Genomic DNA, 17,499 nt, shown 5'->3' on the forward strand with positions numbered 1-17,499 from the left:
GGCGGGGGCCTCGCCCGGCCGCGCGTCACAGCCAATCGGAGGCCGCGCCGGGGTCGCGATGGCCAATCAGCGGCCGCCGAGCCGCAGCCAACCGCGGCGCTCGGGGGGCAGGAGCGCAGCTGGGCGCAGCTGGGCACGGAAGCGCGGGGCGGCGGCGCGGCCCTCCCCGCGGCGGGCGGCCCCCGGCGGGCCCCGGCTCCGGCCCCGGCCCCGCCCACCTCGCGCTCGGTGTGCCGGCCTGTGCAATGGGCCGAGGTGCTGCGCCGCCGGACCCAGACACGGGCGGCTCTTCGGCGCGCACTGTCAAGCGCCTCCTGTGCGCCCCGGGCGCGAGTGGAGGGCGCCGGGCGCGGGCCAGGGAGCCGGCGCGCGGTGGGCACTTCGCAGGGCGCTTGCCGGCTGGGTCCGCGGTCCCCGGGCGAGCTCCCCCAGCCCCCGCGTGCAGAGGTGCCGAGGGCCGTGCGTACACCTACTGTGCGCCGGCTGGTGTGGAGCGTGCCGAGCCCGACCCCCAGGACCTCCCGCCCTCCCGAGGGAGAGGACACTACACTGGTGACGAGGACCTTGAGCGTCGCTGTGAGATTTGGTGAGCGCTTCGTATCCGTGAGGCGCCGGGCCAAGAGCCAGCAGCAGCCTCTGCCCGCGGTGTCCTCAGGGGCCCTCCTGACTTCCCTGCTCCAAGCTGCCCCCTCCTCCGGTCACTGTGACATCATCCCGTTTTGTCTTCACAGCGCTTGTCACGGGCAGTGAACTTGCAGTTCATGTGTCACCCACCAGAAAACCACCAGCTCCCGAGGACCCGGACTCGCTTTGTTCAAAAACAGCCGAATCCCCGTGGCTGGGTCAGCATAGGGCACCGAGTAGAAGCTCAGTAAAACGCTTGCTGACTGAATTACGGCGCAGCCCAATGCTTTCATTCAAATCTTTTTTCCATTTAAAAATTGGATTGTCTTTTTATTGTTGAATTGTAAGAGTTCTTTTTGTTTTTTTTGTAAGAGTTCTTTTTAAAAAAGATTTTATTCACTTAAGAGAGAGAGAGAGAGAGAGAGCACCTGGGGGGTGGGCAGAGGAAGAGGGAGAAGCTGACTTCCCACTGAGCCTGGAGCCCTTAGCAGGGTTGATCACAGGACCCTGAGATCATGACCTGAGCAGAAGGCAGACACTTAACCCACTGAGCCACCAGGCACCCCTGTAAGAATTCCTTATGTATTCTGGACACTGGCCTCTTATGAGATACATGATTTGCAAGTCTTATTTCTCAGTTTGTTGTGTTTTCACTTTTTGCAGTTGCCTATTGAATGGACATTTGCATTGTTTCCTGTCTTTGGATGTTGTGAACATTCTATGTAATGTCACGGTTGCATGTGAAGGTAGATCAAGAGGCCACACTCGAAGTGGGGTCGCTGGAATAAACGTTAACTGCCTTTGTCATTTGGGAAGATAACAGACAAACCACCATGAGGTAGGTGGATACTGGGATTAGAATCACATGCTAATTTATATTCCCACAGCTGTGTTCGAGAGTGCTTGTTTTCCATAGTCTTCCCAACAGAGTATGGCTATTTAAGATTAAAGATTCAGTCCTTTGGGGGTACCTGGGTGGCTCAGTTGAGCATCTGGCTTTAGTTCGGGTCATGATCCCAGGGTCCTGGGATTGGGCCCTACATCAGGCTCCCCACAGGGAGTCTGCTTCTCCCTCTGCCTGTGTCTCTACCTCTCTCTGTGTGTCTCTCATGAATAAATAAACAAAATCTTTAAAAAATTATAAGTCCTTCAGTTACACTAAGGACATTTCAGTAGCCCATGTGGCAGGTGGCAAATGAATTGGACAATACAGCTGTAGAACACGTACATCCTCACAGAAGGTTCTGTTGGGCAGTTCTGGCAAAGAGTTGTACAGTAACCTGGGCTTTACATTTTAATAGGGTCTCCCTGGCTGCCTGCAGGGAATGGATTCAGGGACTGTGCAGAGGAAGGACAGTAGGAGGAGGTGACTGCGATAGCCCAGGAAGGAGCGGATGGAGGGTCAGACGAGGGTGATCATGGACGTGGGAGAAATGGTTGATTCTGGATGTGTTTTGAAGGTGAAGTGGCCTGCATTTGCTAGTCGAGGAGATGTGGGGGTGAGGGAAATTGAAGTCCAGGATGACTCCCAGGTCCCTGGCCTGAGCCACTGGGAGGATGGAGGTGCTGTTGACTGAGCTGGGGAGCATGTTGGGGAGGGGGGAGACCAGGAGTTCTGTTTTGGGCATATTGCATGTGAGGTGCATGCTGGATGTTCCAAGCAGAGATGTTGAGGGAGCATCAAGTTGTCTTTCTGGCCTAGAAAATGACATGTGCTTTTGATCACCAAGTTAGAGAAAGGCCAGGAAGGAGAGAAGAGGTGGGAATCACCTGCCTGAGATGGGGATGAGTGGGAGGGGCTAAGGTCAAAGGCAGTGATGGGCAATGGAAGGAGCCCAGCCTTTGAAACTCTCACAGCTCTGTTTCTTTTTTTTTTTTTTTTTTAAAGATTTTATTTATTTATTTATTTATGAGAAACAGAAAGGCAGAGAGGTAGAGACACAGGCAGAGGGAGAAGCAGGCTCCATGCAGGGAGCCTGATGCGGGACTCGATCCCGAGGCTCCAGGATCATGCCCTGGGCGGAAGGCAGCGCTAAACCGCTGAGCCACCCAGGCTGCCCACAGCTCTGTTTCTAAGCTAATGTAGGTCCATTTTCCTTCATTAAATGGAAAGATAATGCTTCATAGGCTTTAGTAAGGCTCACAGTGAGCACAATAAGAGGTAGAGTACCTGGCAGGCAGGAGACACTGCAGAAACATTCATCACCTCCCTGTGTGTTACACTTGACTTGAAAGTGTTGGGATAAGATCCACACCCTCATCTGACAGTCAAGGCCCTGCTGATCTGGGCCTTGCTGACTCTCCAGCCTTTTCTCCCAACATCTCCCACTTGCTGCAGGGCCTTTGCACTTGCTATACCTATTTCCTGGCCAACCATCTCCTTGGAGAGGCATGTGGCTGGCCCCTTCTCCTCCTTCAGGTCTCTGTTCTCTGGTTCTTCCCAGCTCTGAGACTCAGGCTGCAAAGCTGCCCGAGACAGACACCCTCAAGGTGTCACAGTGTTGGGACCTGGAGCCTCCACTGGCTTGCCCCAAGTAATGTTGATCTGGATTGCTCTGTTCATTTAGTCATCAAATCTTTTACCAGGAATTGCTGTGGGTCAGATCCTGTGCCAAATGCTGACAGTACAGCAGCAAACAAGACACATAAGGGCCCTGCCCTCAGGGTTGCAAGAAGGACAGGCAAGGAGTGTGATAAAAAGATAATCTCGGGGCAACCCTGGTGGCTCGGTGGTTTGGTGCCTGCCTTCAGCCCTGGGGAATCCCAGGTTTGAGTCCCATGTCGGACTCCCTGCATGGAGCCTCTTCTCCCTCTGCCTGTGTCTCTGCTTCTCTCTCTTTCTCTCTGTCTCTTATAAATAAATAAAATCTTAAAAAAAAGATAATCTCATTTCAGGAAGGGACCAATGATGTGGAGAAATGAAGCAGGCTGCAGAGATGGGTGGAGAATGTCAGGGAGTGCTTCACCAGATGGGAAGGAGAAGGTGTCAGAAAGGCCTCTCTAAGGATGTGGCACTTGAGTGGAGACTTAAAGGAAGTGAAGGGGCTGCCATGAAGATACCCAGAAGAGAGGAAGTGCAGAGGCCCTGAGGCAGGAGAATGCCTGGTGTGCTCAGAGGACAGCAAGGAGGCTTATGGAGCTGGAGCAGAGGGTGAGAGGAGAAAAGGGGGAAGGTGGGATCAGAGATATGAAGGACCCAGGTCATTCATTTGGTGCCATTTAAGCCAAATAAGCGTTGAATTAATGTGTGAATGAAAGAGGCAAACAGCTATGGGAATATATACGTAAAGACTACTTACTTCAGGGTGAGAAATCAGGGCGGGCTTCCTGGAAGAGGGGATCACTGAGCTGAAATCTGAAGTTAAGTAAGAACTGGCTGGGGAAAGGGAGTCAGGTGAGGTACGAGAGGCTTCCAAACATAGGAAAAGCATGTGCACAGATCCAGTGATGAGAGATTATTGTACTCACCAAATTGAGGAAAAAATCAATCAACTAGGCTGGAGTATAGCATGAGAGGAGAGTTATAGAGAAATGGAAGTTCCTGGGGGCAGGCTGTCTGTCAACACCTTGAACATCTACCTGCCTCTTGACCCTGCTACCACCACAGGGTGTGGCTATGGACAGGAAGTCCTCCTCCCATGGAGGGTCATGGCCAAACTAGACTGCCCAGATGGTGCATGCCTGGGCTATGGCACAGCCAACCTCAGACTAAGCCTTCATCCTCCCTATATTTTAAAGCATGCTTGGTGCCCTACATAGGAATCTAGACCTTTCCAAGGACAGCAGCGGAGAGCCCCGCAGAGTTGAGATTCCAATTTGTGCTTTGAGAATGTCCCGTCAGCTGCTGAGAGGAGGTGATGAGAATGAGGTGAACCTAGAGGGAAGGGCAGTGCAATGAGTAGGGAGGGTCCACAGGAATGATGCGTGAGGGGGCTGGAGGCTCAGAGAGGCTGTGATGGGGGCTTGTGCCAGCAGACTTCTCCATCTGACTGTGCTTATGCTGGCTGAACATTTTCAGTATCTGCTCCAAGCCGGCCCTGTGCTGGGGGGTGACGGACCTGTGGGGGACAGAGTCTCATTCCCAAGAGATGTTCCTTAGTGACACACAGTCCCCCCTCCCCCCCATGAGGAGAATGTTTACAGTCCTGCCTCATGCATATTCACCTAGGCTCCAAACAACACAAATTGACTGCAAAAATGAGTTTCACTGTAATTTTAATTTTTACCATCCGTTTTTTCACTCAGCAAATATTTATTGAGCATGTATTATGAAGCAGGACCTGCTCTAGGTCCTAGGAACGTAACAGGAATGAAAGGAGACAAAGACAAATATCTCTGCCTCCTGGAGCTGATACCTGGGGAAGTGATGGGGCAGATGAGCAATGATCACTAAGTACCAAACTATGCTGACATGCCAGGAGGTGATGGCTGCTTTGGGAAACAAACAAACAAACCACACACACAAAGCAGGGTAAGGAGGATTGGAAGCTGGGAGGATGGAGGGCAGGTTGAGTTGTTAACCAGGGTAGCCAGGGAATGCCTCACTGGGAAGGTGATAGGCTAAAGGTAGGTGAGCAGACCAAAAGAGGGGATGGAGGGAGCCATGTGGGACTGTAGGGGAATAGTGTTCCAGACAGAGCAAAAAGCCAGTGCAAAAGCCCTGAGGTGGGAAGGAGCCTTATTGGCTTTTAATGACTGAATGTGGAGACTGTTAAGAAAAAGTGGGCTTGGGGCCTACGGGACCTTAAAAGGTTCAGGTCGTTCCCTGATTGTGAAAAAAGTCTTGGAGGCACAGGAGGGAGGCACTGTGATGTCAGGATGCCAGGTATCCCTGCCCGCTACCCCTGGAGGCTCTGTGTGCCCACCTGGGCTGCTTGCTCCCTAAGTCATTCCGTGAGACCCCCTCCTTCCCATCTCCCCTGTTCCCAGCAGGGCCTTTTACCCGGAAGGAAGTGGCCCAGGCTGTGCTCTGGCCCTGCTGCAGGCCATCTGCCAACACCCTGAACGCCTACCTCTTGACCCTGCTACCACCACAGGGTGTGGCTATGGACAGGAAATCCTCCTTCTGTGGAGGGTCATGGCCAGACTAGACTGCCCAGATGGTGCGTGCCTGGGCTATGGCACAGCCAACCTCAGTCTAAGCCTTCGTCTTCTCTACATGTTAAAGTGTTTTATTGTGTGTATGAGTCATGGGGATGTAGCCATTTGTTTCTGTTGCCCACACCCATTCCCCCTCCTTCATGGAAACAATGCCCTGACTTTTTTGGAGGAATCTCTGTGGCCTGCTTTCTCAGCCTATAGTTTGTATGGAGCAGACTCCACCTCTTTAACATAAGCCAAGCAACATTGTCCAGATATCTGGGACATGGTGTTTGGTTCAGAGATGGGTGTGTGACTTTAGATGGCCCAGTCGGAGTGAATTTCAGGATCCTGGCATGGAATTGAGACATAGATACTTTTTCCCCATTGGACATAAATGAGAAAGCAAGTCTCATCAGAATCTGCTGGCAGCCACAAGGGGGTCATCTTTAGAGTCTCCTGGAAAAGGCAAGGAGGAAAGACCAAGAGAAACCAGCTCCTTGGTGAGATCTTTGTTTGGCTGGATCAAGCCTTACCTGAAAGTAGTGCTCCCTTTCTAGTCAGACTTAGGTTTAAGTCTCAGCCTCACCACTTGTGTGTCGTGTGACCAGGGGCAAATAATTTATTGTCTCAGGATGTCAGTTTCCTAATGTGGAAAATGGGGATAATCAACGTATGCCTACCTCATGGGGTTGTTGTGAAGATAAGCTAATAAATATATTGTGGTTAGAAGAGTGCCTGGCACATTGGAAGCACTCAATAAATTTTAGCGATTATTATTATTAGCATTAAACACCTAGAGCAAACCTTACCTGATCTGTGTGTGATCTTCTTCTGGACTTTGCAGTTATAGGAAACCAGTACATCCTCTTTTTTTTTTTTCTTTTTTCTTTTATTATTATTATTATTATTATTATTTTTTGTCTTCTTTCTTATAGAGTGTAAGGATCAAGATCAGGGTGGGACTGGGGAGAAAGGTGTGGGGACTGGTGTTTGAAGGTGGCTGTTTCTGTGTGCTGGATATTTTACTTACACTTGCTCTTTGGCCTCATTTTATGGGGAAAAAAAAACGAGGCTTAGAAAAATTAACTTAACAAAGATGAGTAAGACTTAATTAGGGAGAAAAGGTGAGGAAGGATATGTTGGGCAGTAGGTGTGACAAATCAAGGGCCATGTGGTGTAAAAGTACTTGGTGTACTATTCAGGGGACAAGAGGAATTTGGAGTCCAATAAGATTAAGACCATGTTTTTTTTTATTTATTCATTTTTAAAGATTTTATTTATTTATTCATGAGAGACACAGAGAGAGGCAGAGACACAGGCAGAGGGAGAAGGAGGCTCCCTGCGGGGAGCCGGATATGGAACTCGATCTCAGGACCCCGAGATCTCAGGACCTGAGCCAAAGGCAGACGCTCAACCACTGAGTCATCCAGGTGCCCCTGAAACCATGTTTTAAAAACTAAAACAAAACATAGATGATTGTGGTAAAATCCTTTTAAAATAATTTCTAAGATAATTTTAATTTTCCAGAAGCGTTGTAAGAACAGGGTAGTAAGCTTCCGTATCTCCTTCCCTCAGATCCCCCAATTATCAAGATTTTACTACACCTGATTGATCATTTTCTCTATTGCATATATGATTTTTCTGAACCATCTGAGAGCTGGTTACAGACATGATGTCCTTTTACCCCTACATACTTCAGTGTGTGTTTCCTGAGGACAAGAACATGCTCACACACATCCATAGGCTCGAAACAGGTTTCAACATCAGGAAATTTAATGTCCACAGAATGTTCTGATATAATTTCTATTTGTCCATATTCACTATTGTCATATTCACCATATTCACATGCCACTAACTGTACCAATAATAACCTGATATCTTTAGTGACTATCTGGGTCATCATACCCCTTTCAAAGAGAAAAAAACATGTACCTGCCCCAAAAGGACAAAAATCACTAACATCCATAAATCTGCTTAGAGAATCTGTTCTTGGAAATCCTACTTGCAGGCTCTGTATATCTCGAGCAGTGGTTTTCAACTGGGGATACTTTTGACCTCTACGGGACGTTTGGCAATGTCTTGAGACATTTGTGGTTGTCACAACTGGGGATGGTGATATGCGATTGTCATCTCACAGCTAGAGAAGCTGGGGAGGCTGCTAAACTTCCTACCACGCATAGAACAGAGAATTCTCTGGCCCAAAATGTCAATAGGGCTGGGGTTGAGAAACTCTGATCTGAAAAGTAAATTGGGAAGAGACATTTCCCTTTGCTGCCATCAGAGCACCCTGTAGGTCTACAATTCACCCCAGCAATTCTATTTCTCCCCAGCTTCCCTGGAAAACCCCTGCTCCTATAGGCCTAGGGAGGCGCAGCCAAGGCCATTTATGATCGTTCCAAACTGGAACTAACCCACATGTCCTATTAGGAGGAGACTGATAAAATAAAACTGTGTACTCATGCTGCGGTCACGGCTCTTCCCTCAGCTCCGTTTGCTGTTCTGTAAAACGGGGCCGGGGCCGAGGGGGGTGGGATTGGAAGGATACCAGTTATCTTGGGTCTACCTGCTACTTTATGACCTACGGGCATAACTGTTTCTGACTCATGCACGATGGACGCATCGGGATTATGTGCTGACTGGTCTCTGGGCTTTTATTTACAGGAAGCTGTCCTGGAATGTCTCCCCATTGGAATCAAGGGCAGGGCCTCTGCTGAGTCACCCCTGGCCTCTGGGAGCTCAGCTCAGGGTCTAGCTCATTGTAAAAGCAGGTACCTTTCCTTTGGTGCCACTTGCACACTGGGCCCAATGCTAAGTCCACATGCTTTCGTGTGGCACAAACACACTTTCTTATCTCCGTTTTATACAAGAGGGCACTAAGGCTCAGAGAGGTCAGGACACATAGCTCGGGAAGACAGAATTGTGGTTCAACCCAAGATGAATCAAATTCCAAAGTCTGTGCTGTTTCTAGCCTGCTGCAACTTCTGTCATACGTGCTAGGTGCTCAGAAAATGAGGGCAGCCCGGGTGGCCCAGCGGTTTAGCACCACCTTCGACCCAGGGCATGATCCTGGAGTTCCGGGATCGACTCCTGCATTGGGCTCCCTGCATGGAGCCTGTTTCTCCCTCTGTCTGTGTTTCTGCCTCTCTCTCTCTCTCTGTCTCTCATGAATAAATAAATAAAATATTTTTAAAAAAGGCAATGAATGGGTGGCAGAGTGGACAATATATTCATTGGCTATTGGACCCCGAATTTAGCAGAAAGCATAGCTGCCCAGCTCTGTGAGCTACTGACTACTGTTCTGGCCTCCTGCACAACAGTATAGGACATGTGACGAATTCTGGCCAATCGAATGAGAGTGGAAGTGGCACAAAACATTTGGGTTTGTGCCCTTAAAGAGGTCGACTTCTGCTTCCTTTTCTCCACTTCCCACTGGCAGGAATGTCGATGTGATGGTAGTGGTAGCGCAGCCACATTGGGCCATGAGTTGGAAGCTGCCAGTTGAAGATGGACAAACTATAATAGAGTCTGGGTCTCAGGGGTGCCTGGGTGGCTCACTGACTCTTGATTTTGTCTCCGGTCATGACCTCAGGGTCGTGAGATGGAGCCCCGCTTTGGGCTCTGTGTTCAGCGTGGAGTCGGCTTGAGATTCTCTTTCTCCCTCTCCCTCTGCCCCTCCCCCTGCTTGTGCTCTCTAAATTAAACAAAACAAAACAAAACACACACACACACACACACACACATACACACACAAACCCAAAAAATCTTTTAAAGAAAAAAGGGAAAGAAAGAACCTGGGTCCCTGATACCATTCTTAAAGAGCGTGGATCCAGTATCTTACCTGTGCATTTGTGAAGTGACTGAATGGATACTGAATGACAGAAGGCACAGTTAGACACAGGTCTAAATGCATATGAAAGTGCACAAAGAGGGGGATCCCTGGGTGGCTCAGCGGTTTAGTGCCTGCCTTTGTCCCAGGGTGCGATCCTGGAGTCCTGGGATCGAGTCCCACGTCGGGCTCCCGGCATGGATCCTGCTTCTCCCTCCTCCTGTGTCTCTGCCTCTCTCTCTCTCTATGTCTATCATGAATAAATGGATAAATTTTAAGAAAAAAAAAGAAATGGTTAAAAAAAAGAAAGTGCACAAAGAGGGCAGCCCATGTGGCTCAGCAGTTTAGCACCATCTTCAGCCCAGGGCATGACCCTGGAGACCCAGGATCGAGTCCCACATCAGGCTCCCTGCATGGGGTCTGCTCCTCCCTCTGCCTGTGTCTGTGTCTGTGTCTGTGTCTGTGTCTGTGTCTCTGTGTCTCTCTCTCTCTCGCTCTCTGTCTCTGTGTGTCTCTCATGAATAAATAAATGAAATCTTAAAAAAAGTGCACAAAGACTGCCCTTGTGTCTACGTGGAAGCATCTGACCAAGTACGTTGGAAGAATCTGTGGCCAGAGGAGCCAGTTTCAGACTTGGCCCTTGTACGGACTTGCCCTATGCCCCTGGACAACCTGGGGGCCCCACCCTCTCCACTGTAAAGCAGGCTTAGCAAGTTCATGGAATCTACGCGGTTTAATGGCGTTCACTGATCTTTGCAACTCCATTTCTAGAACTCCATTCCCAGGGAAATTCTCACCTCGTAGCTCATGAACATAGGTGCTAGGATATAGCTACATCTTTGTTCGTGGGGGAGACACTTGGAAACATCCTTAAAGGTAATGAGATAGACTGCTGCACAGGCGTGCTTTGGGGTGCTGACTGCGGACTGTGGCCACCAGGAATTCTCTGGTGACACCTCCTGGCACAGAATGATACTGCAGCCCACCCCACCAAGGCACTGGGAATTTCCAGAACCAGGGAGGTGCAGGGTGGCAGGGTGGCTGTGAGGGTAGTTTGGGAGGCCACAGAGCAAGGATTTTGGAAGGACGGCACCGAGGCAAGGAGGCAACCTGGATTCCAGCTTCACTGCTTACTAACTAGGTGAGTGCGAGCAGATTCGGGATTTTCCAAGCTTTGGTTTCTTCCTCTATATAACATGAGGATCCATGGGCCCACCTTATGGATGTCTGGTGAGGATCTGAGGAGAGAATTCATTCATTAGATTAGTTTCCTTTATTTGAGAGAGAGAGAGAGAGAGAGAGAGAGAGACAGACAGAGAAGGGGCAGAGGGGGAAAATCTCAAGTTCCTGCTGAGCATGGAGCCCCCCATAGGTCTCGATCCCACAACCCTGAGATCACAACCTGAGCTGAAATCAAGAGTTGAATATCTAACTGACTGAGCCACCCAGGTGTCCCTTGATTAGTTATTGAAGGAACATCGAGTACCTATGATGCGGGTGATTGAGACTCTCATCCAGGCAGTCAGATATATCAAGCCCCAAGTCCTGCCTTCATGGGGCTTACAGTCTAGTGGCGGGGCAGGTGGGGGAGACAATAGACAAATAATGATGTGTATGATACAATTTCAACCATTGATAATGCTGTAAAGGAAAATAAAGCAGGAGATGGATCTGTGTGGGTGGCAGCATTATTATTGGGCACCTCTGAGGAGGTTTGAGCAGGGGTCAGAGGGAGCTGCTCCCTGTGTATATGGAGTGCGCAAAAAATACCAGTGGAAGATCCTGACATATAGTAGATGTTCAACTAGCGGTGGCTCCTAGTGCTATCATAGAGCTGTGTTTCCAGTTTTGCAGAGTAGCCCAGTCCTGGGGCTGCTGTATAATTTCCTCCTCCCTTGCTCCATCCAGTTTAGAAGTGGTGGTGACTCCTGTTGAGTATTTCTGAGCTTTTTCACAGCCTCTTTTTTGACTTTTGAGCTCCTCTATCCCCCCTGTAACCAGTTCCCTGTTGGAAAGTTTCTCTGTTGACATGCACAGTGGTTTCCTTTCCTGATACAAGGAAAGGATCGGAGAGCAACCTGGAAGGTGACCAGTACAGCAGGCTTTTGCAACCCTTTCCCCCTTCTTGAAGCTAAAAGCCCAGGGGGCTACAGATAGGAGAGAGGCACGTGGGGCCCGGCACCCAGAGGGTGCCCCGAGAGTCAGACAGGCATTGTTTTGTCTGAGCTCTGCCGCTTGTCAGCTCTGTAAACTCCATCAAGTCACTTCCCCTCCCTGAAGCCTGTTTTCTCACCTGGCTTGTGGGAAAAAAAAGGTTGCACTCCTTGACACAGGGCATTCTGAGGATTTGGTGGGATGTGGCTTGGATAGTCCTTAAACAACTTTAAGAAAGAATAGCAAAGAGGAGATTTCCCCGACCAGCCAAAAAAGGCCCATGCCAGTATGATCACCAGCGAGGTGCTGCCGCACAGAGAGGCAGGCCAGTGAGGGAACGCAGTGGTGCTGGGGTCCATCACGGTTGTATGAGAACTAACTGCATGGTGAGGGCAGCCCTACAGCTGGCCCAGGAAACCAGAGATGATGGTTCCGAAGACGGGGTTGGGAAACTGGCCCCAAATAAAACTGCAAACAAAGGCAGACTCTTACTAAGGATTAAAGTCTTAACTTGGAAGGGAAAATCATAAAGTTGGTAAAGTTAGAGACACATGTGCAATATTACTCAGCCATAAAAAGGAATGATTTGGGGGCACCTGGGCAGCTCAGTTGGTTAAGAGTCTGACTCTTGATTTTTGGCTCAGGTCATGATCTCAGGGTCATGAGATTAAGCCCCACATTGGGCTCCATGCTCAGCATGGAGTCTGCTTGAAATTCTCTCTCTCTCTCTCTCTGCCTTTCCTCCCACATGCACTGCTGTCTCTCTAAATAAAATCATAAAAAAGGAATGAGATTTTTTTAAAAAGATTTTATTTTTTTTATTCATGAGAGACACACAAAGACACACACACACACACACACACACACACACACACACAGGCAGAGGGAGGAGCAGGCCCCATGCAGGGAGCCTGACCTGGGACTCGATCCCAGGACTCCAGGATCATGCCCTGGACTGAAGGCGGCGCTAAACCGCTGAGCCATGGAGCTGCCCAAGGAATGAGATTTTGACACATGCCACAATGTGGAGAGATCTTGAAAATGCTATTCTAAAGGAAATAAGGTTGATACAGAAGAACAATAATGGGCAGATTCATTCATCCAGAGCTGGAGAGAGAGAAGATGGGGAGTTATTGTTTAATGGGGACAGAGTTTATGTTGGGGACAATGGGAAATTTTGGGGGTATTGAGTGATGATGGGTACAGAATGTTGCGAATGTAATTACTGCCATGGCATTGTACACTTACGGTTAAAATGATAAATATCATATATATTTTACCCCAAAAAAGTACTCTGCCATTAGTAGAAGAATAGTTAGAAAGTCATTTTATGCCTAGAGGTGAGAAAGGACTTCTTTAAATGAAGCAAATTTCAAAAGCACAAGCATAAAGAACCTGATTCAGAATGGCCAAAACACTTGAATCGACCGCTCTCCCAAACAAAACAATAACAACAAAAACCATTCAGATGGCCAGTGTACACACGAAATGATGCTCAATATCATAATATCATTAGGGAGACACAAATTGAAACCTTGACGGGATATCACTTCACACCCATTAGGATGGCTCTCACACACACACACAAAAAAACCCAAAACAAAAACACCCCCCCCCCCACCAGATTGGAAAAGAACACGTATCGGTGAGGATGTAGAGACACTGGGAACCCCTGCTTAGTGCTGGTGGGAGCGCAAAACACAGGGCAGCTGGTATAGAGGGCAGTTTGGCAGTTCCTCAAAAAGTTAAAACATAGAATTACCATATGATCCCCAATTCCACTTCTAGGTTTATACCTAAAAGAATTGAAAATGAACTCAGATTCTCGTACATCTGTTCACAGCAGCATCATTCACAACAGCCAGCAGGTGAAGACAATACAGATATCCATTGACGGGTGGATGGATGCACAAAATGTGGTATCGCCGAATGATGGGATATTATTTAGCCTTAAAAAGAAGTGAGATTCTGACACAGGCTACAACATGTATGAACCCTGAAGACATTATCCAGGGGAAATAAGACAGACACAAAAGGACAAGTATTGTATGGTTCCACTTATTCAAGGTCCCCAGAGCAGTCACATCCATAGAGAAGAAAGTGGAATGGAGGTTTCCAGAGGCTGGGGGAGGAGGAGGACAGAGTTTCCATTTAGGGAGATGAGAAAGTTCTGGAGATGGATGGTGGTGATGGTTGCACAACAATGTGATATTAGTTAATGCCAATGAATTGTACCATTAACAACCCCTGAAATGGTAAATTTTATGTTATCAGTATTTTACCACAACAGAAAACCCCACAAATATATAAAAGGCAAAAAAAAAAATTTTTTTTTTTTGTTTTGCATTATCCTGATGACATCAAAATTAAGGAATTCTGGCCAAAGGATATCACGGACAGAGGAAATAGGCAGGTGTCAGAGTGTGAAGACATGGCAGGGTCTGAAATTGCAGAGCTTAGAACATACAGGAAACGTGCAGATAAACAACAGCAGAAAGACAGCCGCCCCCCAAAGGAAAAGGGACAAAAGATGTGAACAGCAATTTGCAGAAGAGGAAAATGCTCAGCGAATGAAGCAGGCTCAAACTCATGAGTAATAGGATATGTGAATGAAAACAACCAGGAAATGTCACTTTATGCCTGTGAGATTGGTGAAAATCAAAAAAGTTGGACAGCACCCAGATTTTGGTTTCAAAATACCATTCTCCAGTAAAAAGAACTGGGGCTAGGGTAAGAAAAGTAAAAATTGAGCATGGAACATCTTGTCCCAGAAATAAAGGAATGCCCAGAGAATGATGGGGACATGGTGAAAAGTGAAAAGTGACTTAGACTGGCTGAATCTGGGTCACTTTGAGCATCGAAATAAGTAATGGTAGTGATGGATTTATAACCCCTGGAATAAAATAAAATCCACGGGTCCCATGGACAGCCCGGGTGGCTCAGCAGTTTAGCGCCACCTTCAGCCCAGGGCCTGATTCAGAAGACCCGGGATCGAGTCCCACGTGGGGCTCCCTGCATGGAGCCTGCTTCTCCCTCTGCCTGGGTCTCTGCCTCTCTCCCTCTCCCTCTGTCTCATGAATAAATAAATACAATCTTAAAAAAAAATCCACGGGTCCCTCCTGATATAAATGAATAAAAAAATAAATGGGAGTATGGTGATTGTAAGACATGTCCACCGACTCTTTGACGTTCTTCTTCTCCAGGGGGACTCTAACTCACTTCCCCTTGCGTGGCGGCAGGACTCCGTGCTTGGATTCTGATGGTACAATACGGCAGAGGTGATGCTGCGTGAGAGCCTGGGGTCAGTAAAAGCAGGTGCTTCCTCCTCGCCGTTCTCTGCAATCACCGTCTCTAGGTGCTTCCATGTGGTGGGGACACTCAGGCAGCCCGACGAACAGGCCCACGTGGTGGGGGACCCAGGCTTCCCATCACGGCCCTGTCAGTGAGTCATCTTGGAAGCAGGTGCCTCCGCGCTGAGCTGTCCCACACGAGTCACTAGCCACCGATGCCTCCTGTTAAGCACTTCCTCTGGCCAGTCCAAACTGAGATGTGCTGTGAGAAATATACACTGAATTTCAAAGACAGCCTGGAAAAGGAGATGCCAAATACGTCAACAGGGACGCCTGGGTGGCTCAGTGGTTGAGCATCTGCCTTCGGCTCCAGTCGTGATCCCGGGATCCCGGGATCGAATCCCGCATCAGGCTCCCTGTGTGGGGCCTGCTTCTCCCTCTGCCTGTGTCTCTGCCTCTCTCTGTGTGTCTCTCATGAGTAAATAAGTAAAATCTAAAACAAACAAGAAAACCCCTACAAATATGTCAATAATTTTTTACATTGAGAGCATGTTGAAATGCGATTTGAGTTAAAGTGAATTAAATGCAGTATATTACAAAATGAATTTCACCTCTATGATTTTCTACTTTTTAAACGGTGTGGGGGATCCCTGGGTGGCTCAGCAGTTTTGCGCCTGCCTTTGGCCCAGGGCGCGATCCTGGAGACCCGGGATCGAGTCCCACGTCGGGCTCCCTGCATGGAGCCTGCTTCTCCCTCTGCCTGTGTCTCTGCCTCTCTCTCTTTCTGTGTCTCTCATGAATGAATAAATAAAATCTTAAAAAAAAACTGTGTGTACTGGGAAACTAAAAGTTAAGCATGTGGTTCTCATGTACGGCTCACTTACCTTCCTACTGGCCACTGATGCTCTAGCCTCGTTGAGCTTTCAGGTGATGACAGCCCCAGCTAACACCTTAACTGCAGCCTCCTGAGAGACCCCAAGCCAGGACTTTCCAGTCAAATTCCTCCTGTATTTCCGGCTCACAAAAACAGTGAGAAAATGAATGATTATTGCCTTAAGCTGCTGTGTTTTGGGATCATTTATTACATGGCAATAGACTGAGGCAAATGTCATAAGTGATGTTAAAAGTAGTGAAAATCAGTGAAACTGTGAAAAATTAGTGGACATTGGAGGGTTAACAGGATATTTAGATGGCTTAAAAATATCTCCCTATAAGATACTTCTCATTATAAGGAGAAAATACAGCAACTTGACAGCAGTGAGACTTGGCTGACATCATCTTGACCAAGTGATCAATATTGGCGTCACCACTAAGGGGACAAATGGCTCTTGGGTGTCTCCTGATGGCAGGCATGGAGGAGGACAGACACACCACCACTAGGGTGTTTCCTGACAAAGGTCCAGAGCCTGAGTCTAACTATAAGGAACTGCAGACAGAGACACAGGAGGGACATTCTACAAAATGATGGGTTTGTCCTCTTCAAATGTGTCAACGTCATGAATGAGAAAGACTGAGGAATTGTTCCCAATTAAAAGAGTCAGGACAACTAAATGCGGTGAGTTGCAGGCACACCTCACCCCTAAACACTTTGGCATGCATATCATTAGCTAGAGTTCAATATTTATTTCTGTCTATAAAACTTATATTAAAAAAAAACTTATATTCAGTGAAATGCACGAATCTTAGGTGTACTTTTGATTATTTTTGGTAAGTGCATCTCCCTGTGTTGTCCAAACTCTTTCCAAGGTAGAGCACATGAGGTGGGGTTGGATCGAGTCCCTCATAGAGATGTGTTCAGAGTCCCAACTCTTGGTAATTGTGACTGTGACCTTATTTGGAAATAGGGTCCTGCAGATGTAACCAAGTTAAGATGAGATCATCCAGGATTAGGGTGGGTCCTAAATCTAATGACTGGCGTCTTTATGAGAGAAAGGAGGAGATTAGGACACAGACACACAGAGGAGGAAGCAGGCTGCGCAGAGTCAGAGGCAGAGATTAGAGGGGTGCAGATACAAGTCCAGGAATGCCGAAGATTGCTGGTAGCCACCGTAATAAGTTGGAAGAGGCAAAGAAGGATTCTTCCCAGAGCCTTCGGAAGGAGCATAGCCGATTTCTGATTTCCCACCTCCAGAACTGTTGGAGAATAAATGTATGTTGTTTTAACCTGCCTAATCCGTGGTGGTATTTTGTTATGACAACCCGAGGAAACTAATACAGAACATTTCCCATCAGTCCAGAAAGTACCCTCATCCTTCCCCATTCCAGCCTGCCCACCCCCCCAGCCCCCCCACCCCCGGTTCCAGGCAGCCACTGCTCTGATGCTTTCTACCGTAGATGCATTTTTGCTTATTCTAGAGCTTCATATAAAAGGAACCGTGTAGGGTGTATTCTTTTGCATCTGGTCTCTTTCACTCGGTGCCAACATTTTATAGACTCCTCCAGCTTGTTGCATCTACCGGTGGTTGGCACGCCTCTACTGAAAGTCAGTTTGCTTGGGGGAGGGGAGGCACAATTTGAAGTTGA

General features: G+C 48.2%; 1 long non-coding RNA gene across 8 annotated transcripts; it reads left to right on the forward strand.

Moving 5' to 3' along the window:
• The first annotated feature begins 338 nt into the window (after positions 1 to 338).
• LOC119877485 lies at positions 339 to 15,680 on the forward strand. Of its 8 annotated transcripts, none has more exons than XR_005377962.1 (6): positions 339 to 586; positions 732 to 967; positions 1,288 to 1,462; positions 3,520 to 3,775; positions 4,870 to 5,095; positions 14,890 to 15,680. It is a non-coding gene; the product is annotated as an uncharacterized LOC119877485 (long non-coding RNA). The 8 variants fall into 8 exon arrangements; XR_005377963.1 differs by lacking the exon at positions 14,890 to 15,680 and adding an exon at positions 13,530 to 14,690; XR_005377964.1 differs by lacking the exon at positions 14,890 to 15,680 and adding an exon at positions 1,926 to 2,084 and having other exon boundaries at positions 4,870 to 7,047.
• Positions 15,681 to 17,499: the final 1,819 nt, after the last annotated feature.

Source organism: Canis lupus, chromosome 24 (genome assembly GCF_011100685.1).
Source record: "Canis lupus familiaris isolate Mischka breed German Shepherd chromosome 24, alternate assembly UU_Cfam_GSD_1.0, whole genome shotgun sequence".
Classification (NCBI taxonomy): Eukaryota; Metazoa; Chordata; class Mammalia; order Carnivora; family Canidae; genus Canis; species Canis lupus.